At 39.9% G+C, this 20,178-nt stretch overlaps 1 protein-coding gene across 1 annotated transcript in view; it reads right to left on the bottom strand.

Annotated features, from left to right (window-relative positions):
• The window catches only part of LOC131047136 (uncharacterized), a 335,367-nt gene that overhangs the window by 211,874 nt on the left and 103,315 nt on the right, over positions 1-20,178 (bottom strand). The window lies entirely within an intron of this gene.

Raw genomic sequence — 20,178 nt, 5'->3', positions numbered from 1 at the left:
GCTTTTCCAGCGAAACTTCCGTGTGTCAAATTCCATCTTGGGTCTTCTATCACCAATCAAACTCTCCAAAAGCTGTGAGCAACAATCTCTAATGAATGACAAGGTATCTTCACAAGTCTCCCATCCTACATCAATGATGTTTAGGATGCCACTTTTCAATCTTAGGGCCCAATACCAGTCTTCGATGGTGTCGAACTCATGTGGAGCAATAATCTACTAGCCCATGGGGATCTCGAGGAAAGTCCACAATAAGGCAACCATGAGAGGAAGTGGATTATTAACCGTTGTTTTCATTCCTTCAAGGCTATTTTCGATGGACTTCATTGTGTGAAGATCTTGGTCCATTTCTTGCTCTAGGATAATCACTTCCTTAAGCACCTGATTTCCTTTCTCCGTTATGTGTTCAAACCATTCCTATGTCACCTTCACCGTGGTCCTTATCCTTTCGAACTCAACCGTTTTTTTTTGTGCCAATGCCTCAAGAGAGACATAAGATTCTTCATCTTGTTGTAGAGGTATGAGCAAGCAATCAACGCACCATTCAGCCCATTCCATCTTGGCTTTGTAGTTTGTACATTTCTTTTTCCTCCATCTCTTTCATTAATCGCCTTAATATTGTCTTGAAGGAGTCCAAGAATTCCTCAACTTCTTGCTCTTTAGTTGCCCTTCCCATCGCAACTGATAAAATGTTGTAATCAGCAAGGGTTACATCCTCGGCTGATTTGTTTGATGGCAGAACAACAACATACACGACCCTGTTCTGCTGAGCATAATCCGTGGTTATCTTCGAGTATGTCCTCGACTTCTTCTTTTCCTTGACTTGACGTTGTCCTACTCAAGAAAATAAGTCCTCAAAACTAAAGGGTGGCCTCACTACTGCTTTCCTTTCTATCCGGGTTTACAACCATACAGAAAGTGAAGATTGGTTGGAAGTAGCCACAATTTCCCTTCCCTGCTCTCCAAAAGGCGCAACTAACCTAATATCTACCCTCTCTTACCCATCTAGAGACAAAAGTCGGTTCTCATCAACATCGTGTTATTTTCCTCTGGTCGAGCTTATCACGACTTCACTCAGTAGCTGTTGATGTATCTTAATTTCTTGTTCTTCTTTGCCTCTACATGTTTCTTCCTCCTTGTCCTTCAATCTTGTAGGTACGATTTCAATTTCCTCAATCTTATTTGTGGGATCCTCTAGATCGATAACCTATATTTCTTGTTACTGCAGATTTGACCCTTCTAGGTCGGTTGATACAATGAAAGTTGACTCTGTTTGCAGCATAGGAGGGGAGGGTTGGCACTCTACGTCAGTTGCATCTTCTACGACAATAGAATCTTCTTGTGAGGTGGCAGCCCTAGATGGCCTCCTTATCTTTAATTTCTTGCAAGCAAGAGCCTCAGGTGATAAAATTTTCAACCTTCGGAACTTCTTGGATACCTTTGGTTCTTTGCTAGCCTTTTTCTTCTTTCTTTTCTTGTGAAGCTCTTTTTCACCTTCTTTGTTTTCCTCCTCTTCTTGTATTGTAGCAGGTGCTTCTTCTTCATTGTCTGAGGATTGAGACTCAAGGTCCCCCATCAGGTTATAGGTGAATTTCACACCTTCATGAGTTAGCTCTTCGGTACGCTGTTGTATCCAAGTCTCAATGAATCTCTTAAGTCCCTCCATTATCACCTCCAAGCTGGTGAAAGAATCCTAAGACCAGTTAATCAAAGCCGAAGGACAATCTTTGACGGAATTTAGGCATGATGCTACATATACTCCCCATTATCATCTATCTAGTCTGGAACTTAGGCATACTCAAAGGTCCTGATTTGGTATAGACTTAGTCTGGAGCATTCCCTTCTTTGGACCTTGTAGTCATCACTACTATTGGCCCTGTAATCCTCTATATTCATCTTATGTCTATAGTGCCTATCGTAAGCCTTTTGTCCCAACCCTGTAGGATCAAAGATTGTCCTTCTCAGATGCTCCTTTAAACCATACGATGCCAATTCCTCAACTAACTATTTTGCCTGAACAGGAGTTTTCAGATATATATCAGTATCTCCAATTGTCATTGGAAACGATACTCTAGTGACCTTCTCCCTAAGGATTCTCCCTATTGCATTTTTTTGTCTAGCTACCTCTAGGAGTACCAGTTTATCGGTGGGGTGTTTAGGGAGTCGGTATGGCGAGCCCTCAAATCTTGAAATTCTCAAGAGAATCTAGCAAACTATATGAAACATGTTCCATATCACTTTACCAGCGCAATTGCCTGTATGGACAGCCTTTGCTGCAACCCTTCTTGCATGATTCTTACCATTTGCATGGCGAAAGCATCGTTCACCCACTCATATTGGCCTACGGCATATGCTACATTGTTTCTCTCTCTTTGGCCTATGTTGTGGAAATGAAGCTAGGGGTAGCACTCGTGCACTTTCTTATATTTTTCCCCATTTCCGATCTTGTCAAGGCATATCAATTCCAATAGCCTGGAATGTTGGGCCAAGATATATACCACATAAGAGGACATAGTGAACATCCTCTTCTCTGACAATTGCACCAGCTGCTAATGGATGTTGTCATTGATCATTTGGGCCCAGTCTAACCAAATCTTACCCCAAAAAACCTCCTCGGCATAATAAAACATCCACTCTTCAAATATGTTAAAGTGAGGCAATCCAATGATGCGGCTGAGGAGGGTGACCATATCCCTATATTCTTCACTAAACTCGATCCTGTATGTTTCCTTGAGGATTTCCAAGGTATAGGGCCTTCGTTCCATAAACCAATTGTCGTTCATTTTGTTTTTGCATTTAATAGGGTTTTGGTCATATATGTCATGTGCTTCATACATTTGCAAAGATCGGATCCTCATCAACAGGAATTCCAAAGACTTCTATAAGGGCTTCAGGAGTGAAATCTGCTATCACCGTATCATTAACAAACACCACCCTTTCTGTTGGCTTGTAGTGTTTGGCGCAATCTATGATCAGTTCATAGTTTTGGATAACTTGTGGAAAACCAGCAGCTTGTGCTATCCCACATTGCATGATCCTTTCAGATCTCTAGATTGGATCAGGGCCATACATCCTATCTCTGAATTGTTGGATGTCAATGTGCCCGAAATCAATAACCCCCTACATTCTCCCACCTACTCAAAACCTTGGAATCCTACAACACTCCCTGAAACTCATACATCATCTTGTCCAACTTACGGGGATTCTCAGCTTTGGACGCCTAAGATGTGTCTGGCACTTTGTGAGCATCGGAAGAATCGGCCACCTTAGGAGGCATCTACCTTGCGCACCAAAACGCGAATTACGATTGGTTTTTCAAATCAATAACAGGGGGTAGTTGTGCCCAAGACAACATTAGTAGATAATAGCCAACAAAATGATGAAATGATCCAAATTAAAAATATTCCATAACAGCATAAAGGTAGATTTCAATGCAAAATTGATAGATAGTGGCGTCTAGTTGTTGTGTATATTTTAGGGCCTATGCAAAGCTTTCTAAAAAAAAGAGTCTAATGTGCATTATGCTTTTTAAGACCTATTTTGACAAAGTCCGGCAAAATTTTCTGAATTAGCAAGTTTGATGGGAACAAGTCTCAATTCACCTTTATGCTGCCAATCCCGAGTGTTGTGTCGGCAAGGTTTTTTCAAAGTTTTGTTTTCACCCTGGCAATGTTTATTTGACCTAGGGTTTATCCTAGGTTGATTTTTGAAGGAAGTTTTGAAATATGTGGACCACAAGTGTCAATTTAATTAACCCTAGGGTTTAACGGCAGGATTTTGTCATCAATTTAAACACAAAACCTTTTAACTTGGTTCAAATGATAACTCAGTCATAGAGGCATACCTAGCAAGATTGAAATATTTTGCTTGTTGATTCTACCTTCCTTTTCAACATTCTGACCAAGCTAGGGTGCAATTCCTCCTTGAATGCTTATGTTTGATTTGAAAGCCTTTGCTTTAAGTTTTGGAATGCCTTTCAAAGTCAAATGTGTTTCTAGACTTTGTGTGTTTTGTTGAATGCCCTTCAAATGCGTTGGCTTGCCTCCTTCCTGGTGCAGGAGCACCTACCTATGGAGGAATGAACCAAGAACAAGATGATCTTCTATTAGCCTAGAATGAATGTAATAATACCCTGTGGGTCCTTTTTGTAATTCAATGTCCTAGGGGTGTGACAAGTTTGTCCATGTTTGGGTCAAATTGTCATCTGGGGTCTTGTAGAGCAAATTGAGTCAATAAGGGTCATAATGGTCTAAATTGAGGGATCAAGTGGCTAAAGGTTTATTTGAGTCATTTTTGATGTTTTAGAATCAAATGTAATCATTCTGGGGGACTATGGTAGTCTGGAGTCTAAGTTAGTTGAATAATGCAAAAATTGTCATATTGTCAATTTGTTGTCATGACAATTTTGCACTTTTTGTAAGTCGTGATTCTCCAACGGTCAGTTCAGTTTGAAAAACGGTTGGAGGAGATTGTGTTCGTTTGGGATGACACCTTTAAGGACCCCAAACCCCAAAAGATGTAAGTGGGTTGGTTTTGGTTGTTTTGGAAAGGAAATTGAAGCATCAAAACTGTTGGAAACTCAGAAAACCGTCTAATTTCTGTTGATTGCATACTAAAGGTGGATTGGCAAGAATGCTCATGGCATAGATCCTGAAACTAGATTGTTTTACCTTTGTTTTGCATTTGGTGTGAAGTCTTGAAGTGATCGCTTCCACATTCTACAAGCAAATCTCTACCGGGTAGCCTAAAACCCTCAAACCCCTAGGGTTTGACTGCAATAATGGGTTTTGGCCTATCAATCCTTAACTGAACACTCTGTTGTTATAGGAGATGATAGGCCACTATATCATATGTCAATTCCTAAAGCCATTAAGAGGGCACAACAGGGCGAAGAGGATGGAGAACTAAACCTAGGTCTGGCATCTCTATGTGACAAACCGGTTTGATGAGTGCAGTGCGTGAGAATCGAGTGGTAGAGCACTAGAGAGGGGTTTGAATATGGTAGAAGAGCACTTTGGAGGTTGACATAACATATCATGGTCAGCGATGGTCACCAATTAGGAGAACCAAACCAGTTTGTGGAAGGCGTTCAATCAAAAAGGTCTAATAGCCCTATTAGGTCTGTTAGTGCAATATTGGTTGGGATATTTGCAAGTTGGTCTAGTACCGGAAACTGAGATATTGTTGAGAAATCCCAAAAGGGTATCTGAAAATATAATTTGTTTGCCTAGATCCTCAGGGTGTCAAAAGTTATCACCCAGTTCTTTCAAATGGAGGCCTGATTGCAACTAGTTCTGTTTGTGGGCAAGTGAGTCAAAATTGGTGTTCCGGTGGGTCTAAACCATGAAATCTTGTTTCATTTGTGTTAAGGTGTTGTGAGAACACTCCTCCAAGGGTTGTTGTATTGAATTGGTCAAGTGGGCCTTTCAAACCCCTAAAGCCTAGTAGTAGCCCACTCATGTATGCAAGGGTGTGTGTAGTTACACAAGACTTGACAAGGCTAGTTGTTTGTAAGTGGACATATTGGAGCCTTTGAGTCTTCCAAGGTGTTGTTTAGCGTCTTCTAAACCATTGTTTGACTTTGTGTTGTGTAAGGATCTTTCGAAGTAGGGATTTGGTTGAGTTTGTGAGCCTTAGAGGTTGGTTGGTTCAAGGTTATCCTTCCAGTCTGTTGCCTCCTCATCACTTCCCTCTCTGCTTCAGCAATTTTCTCCTTCTGAATCTGAAATGCTTTTGTTGAAGGCACAATTTTGAATGAAATACATATTCCCTTTGACTGCCTTGCTCAAGATATCCCTTTTTCAGTGATTCTTTCTAATTGAGATGCGTTTGGATGGTCTATGCGATTTGAATCCTTTCAATGTTTTCTCCTCTCTGTGTTTCTTTCCTTTCAACGTGAACTTCACTTCCCCTCTTTAAAATGCTCCAAGTGCCTTTGGTATTTTATTGGCCTATATACAAGAGATAGAAACACCGATCTTCTTTTACGATTTTGTTTTAAATTATTAGCAATTATGTTTTTCGGGGTTCCTATCGGAGAAACTAGGTAGAAAAACGTTTTATGGTTCATCCCTTTCAACAAAATAAGACCGAACTTCATTTTACTTGTTTTGCATTTTGACCTTTTGAAATGCCATGCTCTCTTTGGTATTTTTCACTGTAATCACAAGGGGAAACAATATACGATTTTGCCTCTCTTTGAATACCCAAAACATTTTTTTTTGTTTTGACTTTTAAAACACTTAGCATTTTTGGTATTATTTTCGAGACTAGCAAGGTGAAAAAGAGACTCGCAATATTAACTTGTGCATTTTCTCTTTAAAAAGACCGAACTTTTTTTTTCTTGATTTTTAAAACACTTAAATTCTTAATACTTAGTTCAGTGTTTTTATCGATTTTAACAAGGGCTAATAGCAAAACAATTTTACTCGTTTGAAAAGAAACACCTGAACTTTATTCTATTTCGACTTATCAACTTTGCTTGACACCCTTTCGATGTTTTTGGTGGGTTTCTTAACATAACTTTTGGGCAAATTTTGCATTGTTGTTATAAACGTCAACGCTTAAAACCTACTTTTAATATTTTCATCAGAATTTTATAAAGGGAGCGAAAACTAGGGGAAAAATATGTTCTAAGTTGCCTCTCTTTCTTTTTAAAATAATGTCACCCCTTGCTCATTGCTTAACTAAAGAGACTTCAATATTATTTTTGGGCAAGGAGCGATGGAGACTTTGAAAATGATTGTGTCGAACTTTGTTTGCACTCCTTTTTAAATGTTTTTGCTGAACTTAGCATTTTTCATGCCTTTGGCCAGTGTGTGAGCCCAGAAGAAAACACTGGAAATTTGGTCACCTCTGAAATTTCTACCTTCTGGCAACTTAGAACTCTCTCATTCTGCTACCACTTATCAAATTTAGAGTCATGCTTAAAATGTTGCTTCTCAAACGCCCTAAGGGGATGACTTGGTTACTTATTTGGCTGCCTGAAGACTTGGCTCTCTATGACGACACCCATCAATTCCACTGGCATGCTTAGGTCTAATTCTTGTTATGCTCTAGGATCCTGCTTTCTCTCTATCTCTCTAGCAGATGAACAGAACTTACTCAGGACCCCAACGAGGCAAACCAAGGAACGAGGGGGTTCCCTATCGAAGACGGGGAGTGTATGCAAGGCACAACAAATGGTGACTCTGATGGAGAAATTATTCCAATCATTTCAAGGACAATAGTCTGGATAGAACTCAAAATCTCTAGCTAACTGCCACAGATCAAATCGAAGGATAGAGAAAACTCTTTCAAAACTAAATGGTGTAGCAAGTCAAATCAAACCATGTGCTATTGGATTATCTAGTGTGTGCAATGGGGGTCATTCCACCTTAGAATAAGTTGAAGCATCAATGTTTGACTATGTCAAGCTACCTTAGGGACTCAAACTTCATAAGCAACCTGGATAGAGCCTCACTGCCAACAAGCATCTATAGCCCCAGCAAGATTATCGCTGTACTGTCACAAATAGTGCTCCACTACCAACCGAGCGTCCATAGCCTCGATGGAGTTATTCACCTATTCCCAAAGCCAATTTGTTGATCTCTTTATTTCTCATTTTCTTTCTTTTTCTTTTTATTTTCTGATTTTCTTTTCTCTTTAAGTACTTTTCACTTTTTGGCTTGTGTGCAGCAAAGCTCACATGGGTTTGAGCATTACAGTGGTCGCTGAAGTGGAGCTTCATATTTTTTCACTTTGACACAATTTCCTTTTGATGAACAACTAATTTAAGCAAAGTGTTTCAATGTGAAGTACAGAAAACGCAATGTTAATGACCAATTTTGACAAGCAATAGTATATTGAATAGAAAGGATCTTCTAGACCAACTGAATTCTCTATGGGGCATCCATTGACTAAGCATTTTACCAAAGCTAGAATCAAAGTAATGAGGGAAAACAAACCTTTGGCGTCGTATACCAATGCCATACAAAGAGCACAAACCCTCTTCAAAATGATAGAAAAACAACCCCTCAAAAAGAAACCTAAACTGAAGCAAGAAACAACCTAAACTGAAGCAAGAAACAAACTAAACTAAAGCAGAAAACGGGGAATCTACTCTATATACAAAAGAAGGTTTCACACAAAACCTACAGTTGGAAGTAATGCTTAAGAAATTGACCATTCACAAGCAGCGGAACATCCTCGCCTATCAGGGTCTTCAATCGGAATGCATTATCTCCCAAAATTTCTGAAATTCGGAAAGGAGAGAGCCAAAGATTATCAAATTTGCCATGCTCTCCGTTCCACTTATGCACTTTATCCCAGCAAAGGTTAAGATCGGAAATGCAAAAGATCTTCACCTTTTCTCTTCTATCAAACCAACGTTTGACTACCTCTTGATGTTTTGTGAAGTTCTCTATCGCAATGTCCCTTTTCTCTTCTAGGTACAACAGTTCGGACAGTCTTGCTTCAACGTTGTCGTCTATTCCAAGATATTTTTGCATGAACTACAAGTTCGGGATTCTCAATTGCACAAGGAAAATGGGATCTAGAATATGGTGAAGTTCTAATAGACGATTTGAGTCTAATTCGATCTACACAAAGGGTAAACCTCAGTTGAGTGTGCCAATCCTTTGGATTTTTATCAAGTAATTTCTTAATCACCTACAACAAGTTCTTATTTGTGGACTCAGCTAGACTATTCCTTTCAAGGTAGTAATTGGACAAAAATTTTAACGTGATCCCATAGTCAAATGCCCAATTAGAAAATTTCGGAGATGCAAAAGCAAGACCATTATCACAGACTAAAGCATGAGGACAGCCAGAACGTGTAATAATGTTTTCTTTTAAAAACTTAATAACAGCATCAACAGTGCATTGTTTCAAAGTTTGAGCTTCAGACCACCTTGTACGGTAATCAGAAGTTGATAGAATGTACCTATGCTGCGCTAAGGAAGGTGCATTGATCATACCGATAACGTCAAGTGTCCATTGTGCGAACGACTTAACCTCCACAACTGGTTGCAACAGCATCGCTAGTGTCCGCTCCATGGTGCCATCTACCTAGCAAATGTGTTAGGTCCTTACGTGCTCATAGGTGTCTTTGAACAGAGTAGGCCAATAATAGCCTTCTCTAAAGATCTGGTGCGCTATGGCTAAGCCCGCACCATGTTTTGTCCCAAATTTGTTATGGAACTGCTCCACAATCTGCTTGGCCTCTTCTCTGTTTACATATCTGAGGAAGATTTCCTCATGATTCCTTTTGTACAGAACTACCCCTTGCAACATATAGCAAATGCTTTTCATCCTGAGGGCCCTTTTTTGGTCTGAATTCAAGTGTGGCAGACATCTTTGATTAAGCAAATATAAGGTGATGTCGTCATACCACTCATCTAGCGAAACTTGTTCAAGAAAATACTGCCGACGCATGATCCCGAAACATTCTGAGGCCAACGTTTGTGTCAAGGCCTGACCTCTGACCAACTTCATTGGTTGGATCTCAATATCATGTTCTTGAATGATGGCTACCCACTTGCCCCTTCATTTGCCCAACTCATTCTGCGTTAGCAACATTTTTATAGCTGCATTCGCAACTATGGCATGCACCTTACTTCGCAATATATAGTGCCCGAAATTTTTTATGACCTTGACTAACGCATACACCTGCTTCTCTACACTAGGGTATCTTAACTCAGCATCCTTCAAGGGGATACTCATGAATGCGATGGGATACCCCCCTTCACCTTTTCTTTGAGTTAAGACGGCTACATAGGTATGCTCAGAGGTGAATGAGTACACATAAAAGGGTTTTAAGTAATCAGAACTCGCCAAGAATAGAGCTTGGACAATGGCTTGTTTAATTTCTTCAAAAGCTTTCTTGGTTGGTGGGGTCCACTCTATCTTAGCATCCTTCTTGGGCATATCATTCAAGGGTTGAACTATTTCTGTAAACCCGTGATAAACTTCCTTACAAAATTAATCTTCCTAAAATATGATTTCAGCTCCTTCCTGCTTGCTAGAAGATTAATTTGCAAAATGGCTTTGATTCTATCAGGGTCAATTGAAATCTCCTTATTTGAGATAACATGCTTGAGCAGTTTTCCTTCGGTTACCCAAACATACATTTCTTGGGGTTTAGAGAAACCTTGAATTGTCTACAATGTTAAAAGACTTTCCTTAAATCATTCGCATGGTCTTCCCTTTTCTTGGAAAACATGGTCAAATTATCTATGTAAATTATTATACACTTGCCTACCAAGTCATTGAAAGCAATATCCATGGCACGTTGAAATGTGGCGCCTGCAATAATTAGCCCGAAGGGCATCCTCTATATGCGAACACACCCCACTTGGTAGTGAAATCTATTTTCAACCTATCCTGATATTCAACCATCACCTCGTTGTACCCGAATTATCCATCCAGGAAGGACATCATCTGGGACCCATTGACAATCTACAATACCTCAAAGGATAGTTGTCTTTTTTTTTAAGCTTTGTTCAGATTGCAAAAGTCCATGCACAACCTAATCTCACCATTCTTTTTCCGCACCGAAACAAGGTCGGTGACCCATGTGGAGTGTCTCACAGGGAATATGACATAGGCAGCCAGTAACTTCTTTACTTCCTGATAGATCAATGGTTCCAATAAAGCGTTGATTGGCCTCTACCTATACCTGAATGGCTTGGCTCCAGGCTTGAGTAGTATGGTGTGTGTCATGATTGAGGTGTCATAGGTTTTCAAATCCTCGTACCCCCATGCTATCACATCTGGGAACTCTCATATTTTTTAGAATTCGATCCTTTTCCTGGGTTGTGCACACTTTCCCTATCAGTATATTCTTCTCATTCTCCTTAGTGCCTAGATTGACCTTGTTGCCTATGCCACCTTCAGATTCACAACCCTTGTAGGATTTTAGCTGATCCTAGTCAAATATTCTTTCCAACTGTACCATCCCTTTAGGAATAGTGCTTGTTTTCAAATTGAGGATACCTTCGATGTCAATCTCAACCTCTTTAGGTTCTTCCTCAATAATCTGTGCAGCAAACAAATTTGAACAAATGATAAAATCCAGAATGTGCTTGTCATCCTCAAATACCTAAAGTTGGTGATGTTGTCAGGAATGGACAGGACTGAAGTCAACTCAATGGTAAATATCTTCATGCTTTACATAACTAATGGCTCCAACAAATTTGCAACTTCGGCTAGGGAATCAACTACTTGATTTGGTGATTTGTATATAGTCTTGATATTGAAACCATCAAAACTTACAATCAAGTCCCACACTCAGTTGCGGTAGTAGTTCAGCCTTTTGTCATGGCACGCATACCGTTTCTTGATCTGCTTGACCACTACTTCTGAATCTCTGAAGTAGTGCAACACTCAAACCCCTTTCTGGATTGCCAATAACAAAACATGGACAAGAGATTCATACTCTGCTACCTTAATTGTGCAATGAAATTGCAGCCTGTGAGCAGCCAGGTACGTCTCACCATTGGAGCTTACCAATTCCAATCTAGCCCTGGCTCCTCTCTTTGATTTAGAGCCGTCAAATCTCACGGTCCATGTCTGATTCTGATTTTTAGCTATGTGAGGTTGAACTTCAGGTTTCTGATTGTGAATGCTTTTAGGATGAAGAACTTCTTTTGCTTGAAATGCTAGAGGACCAACGTGTACTCTTTGTTGTATGAGGGGCCTAAATGTATTCGAGTGCCTCCTTCGCACTTGATCCAATGTTGTCTTGCATAGCGAGCATGTTAATTCAGAATGTGCAGCATTATGAACTCTACACCAATTAGGCAGCAACAAGTCTTCAATAGGGACGTGTTGATGTGTTTTTTATGCACATGCGAACACAGAATAAAATACCTAAAGGTACCTTATCCTCTCTTGAATAAAGCCTCCGAATGCTGAAGATGTCGGCAAAAGGATCAATCGGGATGACTTCAAGGTTCTTCGTTGTAGGATCTCTACGTGTGGATAAGCACCAGTGGTATGATGCAGAGTTCCCAGACTTGCTGCGAGCCAGGCGAGTTCGCCGAGTTGGCGAGTCGAGCCAAGCTCGGCGAGTTTTGCTGACTCGCAGCTCGGACTCGGCGAGTTTTGCCAAAACTCGCCGAGTCCGAGCTCCAGAACTCGGCCGCGCGATATGGGCAATTCGGATTTTAAAAAACAAAAAAAATAAAAGCTTTTTCATTTGTTTTTTTTTACCTTTCTCTTTCATATAACCCTAAAAGGTCTTCTAATTGTTAGTTGTGAGAAGAAGAGAGGAAAAGTGAGAGAGAGGAAGGAAAACAAGAGGCCATAGGTTTGCAACCAGCAAGGAAGAAGAGCATCAAGGAGACCACAAATCACATTGAGGAGGCCATAGGCTTGCATTGAGAGCATCAAGGAGTCCAAAGCAAGACTTCTCAACTCATTTGAAAGAGGTAAGGTAGATTTTGCTGGTTTTTTAGGTATGTTAATGGATTTTTTTCATTTGTTTGTTAATTTTTTTTTAGTTTAACAGTTAACTTTCCAAATCTTGAATGTTTTTATTTTTTTAGCTTAATTACAATGAGAGAAGTAGAATAATAGCAAAGTGCAAACCCTACATTTTTTTAGAAAAAAATTGTAAACATGTATTTACAATTTTATTTTTTTTTAAAGTAGGGTTTGCTGATTTTTTCTATTAGTTTATAACTTTATTAAATTTTCTTATTGCAGCAGCCTTCACGTTTAAAAAACATTCATTTTTCACAATGCCTAAAAAGGATAAGGCTTGGAAATATACTGAAGACTTTATTGGCAAACAAAAAAATCAAACAAAATGTTTTTTTTGTAAAGAAATTAATTTTGGTGGCATCAATAGATTTAAATACCATATTGCCGGCATACCTGGCCATGATATTGAGGTATGCAAATTACAAACTCCTGAGGCAAATCGTTTCTGTTATGTCCAATTAGAAACACATGAACAAGAAAAGTTAACTAAGAAGAGGCAATTGGAAGAGTTAAGTGCTATTGGCTCCCATGCACCCACATCCGCATCCGCATCCGCATCTGCATCCGCATCCGCATCCGCATCCACATCCATAGGCTGTGTTGGAGAGGGTTCTTCCATGCCTCCCTTTCACCCTAGTGCTTCTGCTAGTGCTAGTGCTTCTACATCTACTCCTAGTGGCACTATTACCTTTGGCCCTAGAGTTCGGAAATCCAGGTTGGATAGTTATTTTGTGCCGCGTAGTACTCCTGGGGCACAACCCTCGCTAGAGGGCATGGGTTGGAACAAGGAGGTTCATGATGCTGCAAGAAAACAAATTTGCAAGTTTTGGTACTTTTGCAACATTCCATTTATTGCAGCCAGGTAATTCTTTTTGATTTGATTGCTTTAAGTTTAAAAGTAAATTTATAGTTTGAAGTTGAACTCTACTTTGTCTAATCATAATCTATTTGTGACAGGTCTCCTTATTGGCAAGGCATGGTAGATTCCATAACCATTTGTGGTGCGGGGTTTAAAGCCCCTACTGATGCTAAGTTAAGTGGCCCCCTCTTGTTACAAAGGGTTGAGGATATGAAAGTTGAGCTAGAGGACTGTTGGCGGCATTATTGTACACGGGAATAACATTAGTTAATTATGTGTAATTGTTTTGGTTAGTTGGCAACCGAGGGGGTGCGAGCACCAACCGTCGCACCGCAACTTCCACCCTCGGTTGCCAACTAACCAAAACAATTACACATAATTAACTAATGTTATTCCCGTGTACAATAATGCCGCCAACAAGGACCACCGACAGTCTTGGAGCCAAAAGGGTTGCACCATCATGACAGATGGTTGGACGGATAGGAGGAATAGAACACTCCTAAATTTTCTTGTTTCCTGCGGAGGTGATTGATCATGATTCATTCTAATTTGTACTTCCCTAAATGCATTGAATAAATTAAATTTTGATTTGTTGAAAGTTTGAAACTCTATTTTCAGGATCCACCATGTTCTTGAAATCTATTGATGCTTCCTCACATGTGAAAAATGCCACATACTTATGTGAGGCTATTGAGGAAGTCATACAAGAGGTGGGGGAAGAAAATGTGGTGCAGGTGGTGACAGATAATGCAGCAAGTTATGTTGCTGCAGGTAAATTTTGAACTTTTCAAGTCTTGATGGAGAGGCATCTATGATTATTTAAAATTTTCTTAACACATCAAAATTTCTAATTAACTTAAAATTGCTGCAGGTAAACTTTTGATGGAGAGGCACCCGAAAATTTTTTGGTCTCCTTGTGCGGCCCATTGCCTTGACCTCATGTTGGAGGATATTGGTAAGCTTGAATGGGTGAAATCAATAGTTGAAAGGGCCAAAAATATCAGCAAGTTTATCTACAATCATGCATTGGTCCTTAGCATTATGAGGCAATACACGAGGCAAAAGGAGTTGGCTCGTCCTGGTATCACGTGGTTTGCCTCAAACTTCCTCACATTGAAATCCTTGATAAAATCAAAGGCGGCTTTGAGGCGTATGTTTGTTGGTGAGGAGTGGACTTCCTCATCCTATGCTACGACCACTGCAGGGATAGATGTGGTAAATTGCATTTTTGATGAGCCAGGTTTTTGGACCCCCTGTGGAGAAACCGTGCAGGTAAATTTATTACAATTTAACATTTAGTATCTACTATCTAGTATCTACTATTTAGTAATTTAATTTTAATTTATTAACAATTTAACTTTGCAATTTTTCTTTTTTTATTATTTAATTTGTGACTTAATTGTTTTTGTTTAACATTATGTGTAGGTCACTGAGCCCCTCGTAGTTCTCCTACGAGTTGTTGATGGGGAGAAGCCCTCTATGGGCTATATATATGAGGGTATGGATGGGGCCAAGGAGGCCATTAGGTCCATATATGCAGGAGATGAGGATAAGTATGGCCCCATTTGGAAGATTATTGATAGGAGATGGCAAAACCAGCTTCACAGGCGCATCCATGCAGCAGCCTATTACCTCAATCCGGCATTTTGATTCCGTGATGACTTCAAGGCAGATGAGGAGGTTCTTAGTGGCCTGTCTACAGTGGTTCAAAAGTTGTGTACTGATGGCACAGCCTCAAGTACAACGCTCCAGCTGGATAAATATAATAATCGAGAAAGGGCAATCTTCGCAAGCAGCATGTGCATAAAGGCTCGAACACAATTGCAGCCAGGTAGAAATATATGTAAACTTAAGATTCTTAAGTTTATGGCTTATGCATTTTAATTTTTGATTTTATAATCTAGCCTTAAAGTTGGAAATGAGTTTGATTTTTTTTTCTTTTTCGTTATTTCAAATAGATGGTGGCAAATGTTTGGGCCCTCAACCCCAAACCTTCAAAAAATTGCCATCCGTATTTTGAGCCAGCCATGCAGCGCTTCTGGATGTGAGCGCAATTGGTCCATGTTCGAGCACATCCACTCGAAGAGGCGTAATAGATTGTCTGTGGAGAGGTTGAATGATCTTGTTTTTGTTCATTACAACCTCCGTCTTAGGACCAGACAGATTTTGGACACTGACTCCTCTCCGCTCCGATCACTTTAGCGGAGATTGATCCAGAGTCTGAGTGGATCACTGAGTCTACCGATCCCGTCTTCACTGAGGAGGACCATGAGTGGGTTGACCAGGCAGACAGAGAGGCTGAGGCTGTGGCTATGGCAGAGGAGGAGAATAGAGCACGATCTGGCACAGGCACCTCACGGGCAGAGACTATGGCTTCTCAGTCATCCAGGACCTACCTTAGACGCATTTGTAGGAGGCAGACAGACTACTCTGAGGCTGAGGATGAGCTAGAGCCTGAGCCATAGACTTGTTTTTGTTTACAGTTATATATATGTTTGGGAACATTTGATGTCATGGATTTTATATACATTTGACAACATTTATAACTCTATATATCTATGTTTTCTATTTCCTTCAGCTACAATTTACATTTCTACGCATGTGATGGATGTATGTTTATGTATGTGATCAAATTAGCTTCTATTTGATGATGTTATAATGTCTTTAAGCTTTATTCAATAATGGGTGCCTGAAACAAGTTTTAAATCGTTAAAAATCTCTAAATTTCAAGGGTTTTTTATTTTGCCGAGTCGTCGCCGAGTCATAGCCGAGTCACAAGTCGAGTCGGCCTTGCCGAGTCCGAGCCGAGTCCGAGTCTGGGAACTTTGGTATGATGTGATTTGCTGGAATCACAAGGGGACTTACACTTGATGACTGAATGTCTGATTTGCTGGAATCACGAGTCCTATTTACTAACTAGAAGACAAACAAATGGCAAAAGATGCAAGGTTCAGGAAGTCTACTCTACTACCTAGAATGCGAGAAGATGGATGAATGACTAGGTGGAGTCCTACTGGGCTGGGTGTCACCATCAAGCTGAACAATTCAACACCAACTCAGTGCGATCTTCTAAGGGATGCTTCCAATATGTTCAAATCATATACCATCCGACACTGATCACCATTCAAGATAATGCATGAAACAATAGACATGTAACGACTTAAGATTAAGCTCATTTTATTCCAGTTGACCACACAAGGCGAACTTACCATCAACAAGAGGCTAGTGGTTTGGATTAGACGGATTCCACACAGGTGCATTCAACAATTTCCTTCATTCGATCTAATCATCTACCATCTAGAATTGAAGATTCAACAAGAAACCATGCATATTGCAAGAAACGACACACTTCACCATTACTTCAATGAAAATGGAGTTTATTTACAATCAATGGCAACAATTTCTTGCCTTGTCCTCCTATTCTACTCTAATTGCTATTCTATCAACTGACTACTCACCTTCTAACTAGTGACTAACTATTTTCTATTCACTATTCACTAACTACTTTCTATTAGCCTTTACAAAATGAAGAGTCGGGGCTTATATAGTGCCCTTAATACAATTCAATGGCTAAGATCAATTTGAGATCAATGGCCGAGATTTTACAATGAAAACCCTAATTAGGGTTTGTTACAACAAACTCAATTCTGACCAATGAAATAATCTTATTAATTGGACACATGTCTTCTTTGGAATATTCGACCAATGGATAGCTGGAGTAGGTACATCGAAGTTTGTGCCACCTTTAATGAGTCAGGTACATTGAATCTGGACATGCTGAGGTGGACCAATCCGACTGGAGGAGTGATGACTAGGATGCCACCTTGTCTAACACCTGGCAACTTGGTAGATATCCAATTCGATGATGTTGAGAAGCTAGCTTTAATTAATTCATCTGAAACTATCTGCTTCTTCGACGAACCCTTGCTCTGACTTCTTTTGTCTTTGATGTGCAGGATGTTGATGTACCTCGCCTTGGAATGCAGGATTGGAAGAGGTTATTCCTGATGATGCTTGACCGAAGAAGGTCGTCCTTGTTGATGCTGGACTGGAGGAGGTCGTCCTTGTCCTGACTTGATCTTCTTTGATGAGGGTCCGCCAAGTAGTTGATCTTTCGACTCCGGGGTCGCCATTCGATGCCTACACAAAAAAGATTAAAGTTAGTCTTTGAGCATCAAACCTTAAAGCATGAAATTTAAGACCTTTCAAGGGAATGATTTAATTTGGAAATGACATGATAAATCCAGAATTCTAATTTTTCAAATTAATGGCAATGAAATCAAAATAAATCTTGAATAAGAACTTCAAAATGATTCTTCATACCTTCCCCTTTGAAAGCCTAACTATAAAACCTTGGAAAATGATGAAAGAAGACCGGATTTTGCTGGACAAGGGTTGAATTGTGGTCTTCCTTTGGATGAATTATGCCTCCATTAGCCTTCAAAATGAATTTCACCTTCTTTAGTCTCCATACTTAGCAAAAAATCGCCTTCAAACACCTTCCAAAATCTGGAAATTATCCTCCAGCTTGCCCAATTTCGCACCCCCAAATATGCTCTTTAAATTCACATGAGAGATAATGCAAGAATGATTTGAATTTGCTAAACAACCTCTCCCATTATATAGAGCGCTCACCTTGATTCTTGTTGAGGCCGACTTGACAAAAGGAAATAAAAATGAAATAAAACCCCCCTTTTTGAAGGATGGCCGACTTGGCAAATTAGCTTTAAAATAAGATAAAATCCCACTTAAAAGGAGGCTGACTTGCTTGTAAAAGCAAATAAATGTATTTGAGCGCTCACCTTCATTTAAAATTTGAAAATTAATTTCAAGGCTTCAAAGGTGGGTTTTTTCATTTGTTTTAAGGCTTAGAATTTAATTAATCAAATTATGAATGCCTTAATTTATGCGCACTTGCTTTAGTTTTCCAAATGTCTTGAAATAGGCAAATTTAATGAAAGGCTATAGGCTAGCTTAGGAATGTTAAAGCTTGATCAAGACTCCTTAAACATCAAGATATCCACAGTGATCGTTTGAACCCCTTGTCTAGACTTGCTCACTAGATAAAATTGAAATTTTCTCAACCAATATTTGCAAATTTCCATGCCTTTGTATTCTCAATCTTGTAATTTGCCTTAGATTCAATCAAACAAGGTTGAAAAATAGATTTTTTGATATTTTCGCCCTGGACCCTCTAGAAGGGTCAGGAGCGATTTTTGTTTTTTGTAGCTCATTTTTTATCATTCTGTTGTGACGTTTTCACACATCGCCCCATTGCAAATGGGGACCCCTGTTTTTTGCTTTTTAGGGTTTGTTTTTTTTAGGTCTTTTAGGGTTTTGTCAGTTGGCTTTTGCATTTTTAAGTGCTGTCGGGGAGATCAATAGGATAGCAGGTCCTGCTGGAGTGAAGTCCTGATCCTGAAAATTTGGCTAAGTCTGAAAGTCCTGATCCTGAAATTTGGCTAAGTCTGGAATGTCCTGATCCTGAAATTTGACTAAGTCTGGAAACTGAAAAACCTCCAAAAACTAGATTTTGCAATATAACTCCTGGAGGTCTGAAACCACTCTCAAACATCCTGAAAGTATATATGGAATATAACTTAAAGTATAAGAATGTCACTCATACTTAAATGTTATATTCCATAAAAATTATCCTGATAGAGAGTTCGAAAAGTCAAATTTCGCTCCTGTCCTTCACCGAGGATCTAGAGCGAATTTCGCTCCTGTCCCTCTCCCAGGGACCAAGGCGAAGCGCTCCTGTCCCTCACCAAGGGTCCAGGGCAAAAAGGCTTATTTGAGTCATTCCTGGCCTTGTTTGGTCAGATTGAAACATCAAAGACTAGCAAAGGACGAATTGGCTTAAAAATGAAAAAGTGCTCCCGTCCCTCACTGAAGGACCGGAGCTTGAATTCCAAATTTGCATTATCCTTGCAAGATTTAAGTGATTTCACGATTTGAAGAGGTCAAGGGAAGTGTGTTTTATTCGTTGAATATAACTTGAGTGGCCTACAAAGGAGAGAATCAACCCAAGTTGCAATAGGTGCTCCTGTCCCTCTCCAAGGGACCAGAGCGATTTTCTCACAAGACAAACTTCGGGCAAAGGCAAAGCAAGTTTTATGTTTGAAATGAATGAAAAGGGGCGTGATTGGTACAATGAAGATAATTTCGAAGGCTAGCAAAACACAAGTAAGCTCATAGTTGCAAAATCGCTCCTGTCCCTCTCCAAGGGACCAGGGCGAAAAACACATTAGCCAGCCTTCCTCTCCAAATTGGGACGAGTCCAGGCCAAGGCACAAGTTTGGAATGATATTTAAAGCGCTTCAAGATGGAATGAAGTTGCAAGGACTGCAAAATTCAAAGAAAATGGGCTAGGGCGCTCCTGTCCCTCACCAAGGGACCAGAGCGAAATCTTCAAAATGCCTAAGTGCCTAACATTTTGAAATGCTATTTCTTGTTGCCAGGACTCAAGATGAAGTGGGGAGTGATGTTCTACGTCTAGGAAGTAATTCGAGGTTGATATGATCAAGAGTTTGTGCAATGAACCAAAAGTCGCTCCTGTCCCTCACCAAGGGACCAGGGCGAAAATGCCTTAAAGCACACTCCTTCCAAAGATCGAATAGATTAAACTCAAAATTCCAAACAAGAATCCCATTTTGGACGTCCAGGAAGAGATTTTGAACGTGAAAGCAAGGAATACAAGGCCAAAATGAAAAAGCGCTCCTGTCCCTCTCCCAGGGACCAGAGCGAGGTTATTAACAAATTGATATTTTTACTATGCCTAAACGCTAATGTCCTTCAAATCACATTAAATGCCAATTTTGCTAAAACTCCAAAATATTTTAAAAATCAAATTGACA

The sequence above is a fragment of the Cryptomeria japonica genome, chromosome 4 (assembly GCF_030272615.1).
Source record: "Cryptomeria japonica chromosome 4, Sugi_1.0, whole genome shotgun sequence".
In the NCBI taxonomy this organism is placed as follows: Eukaryota; Viridiplantae; Streptophyta; class Pinopsida; order Cupressales; family Cupressaceae; genus Cryptomeria; species Cryptomeria japonica.
Note: the sequence above shows the minus strand (reverse complement) of the source record. Positions and strands in the feature narration are given on the sequence as shown.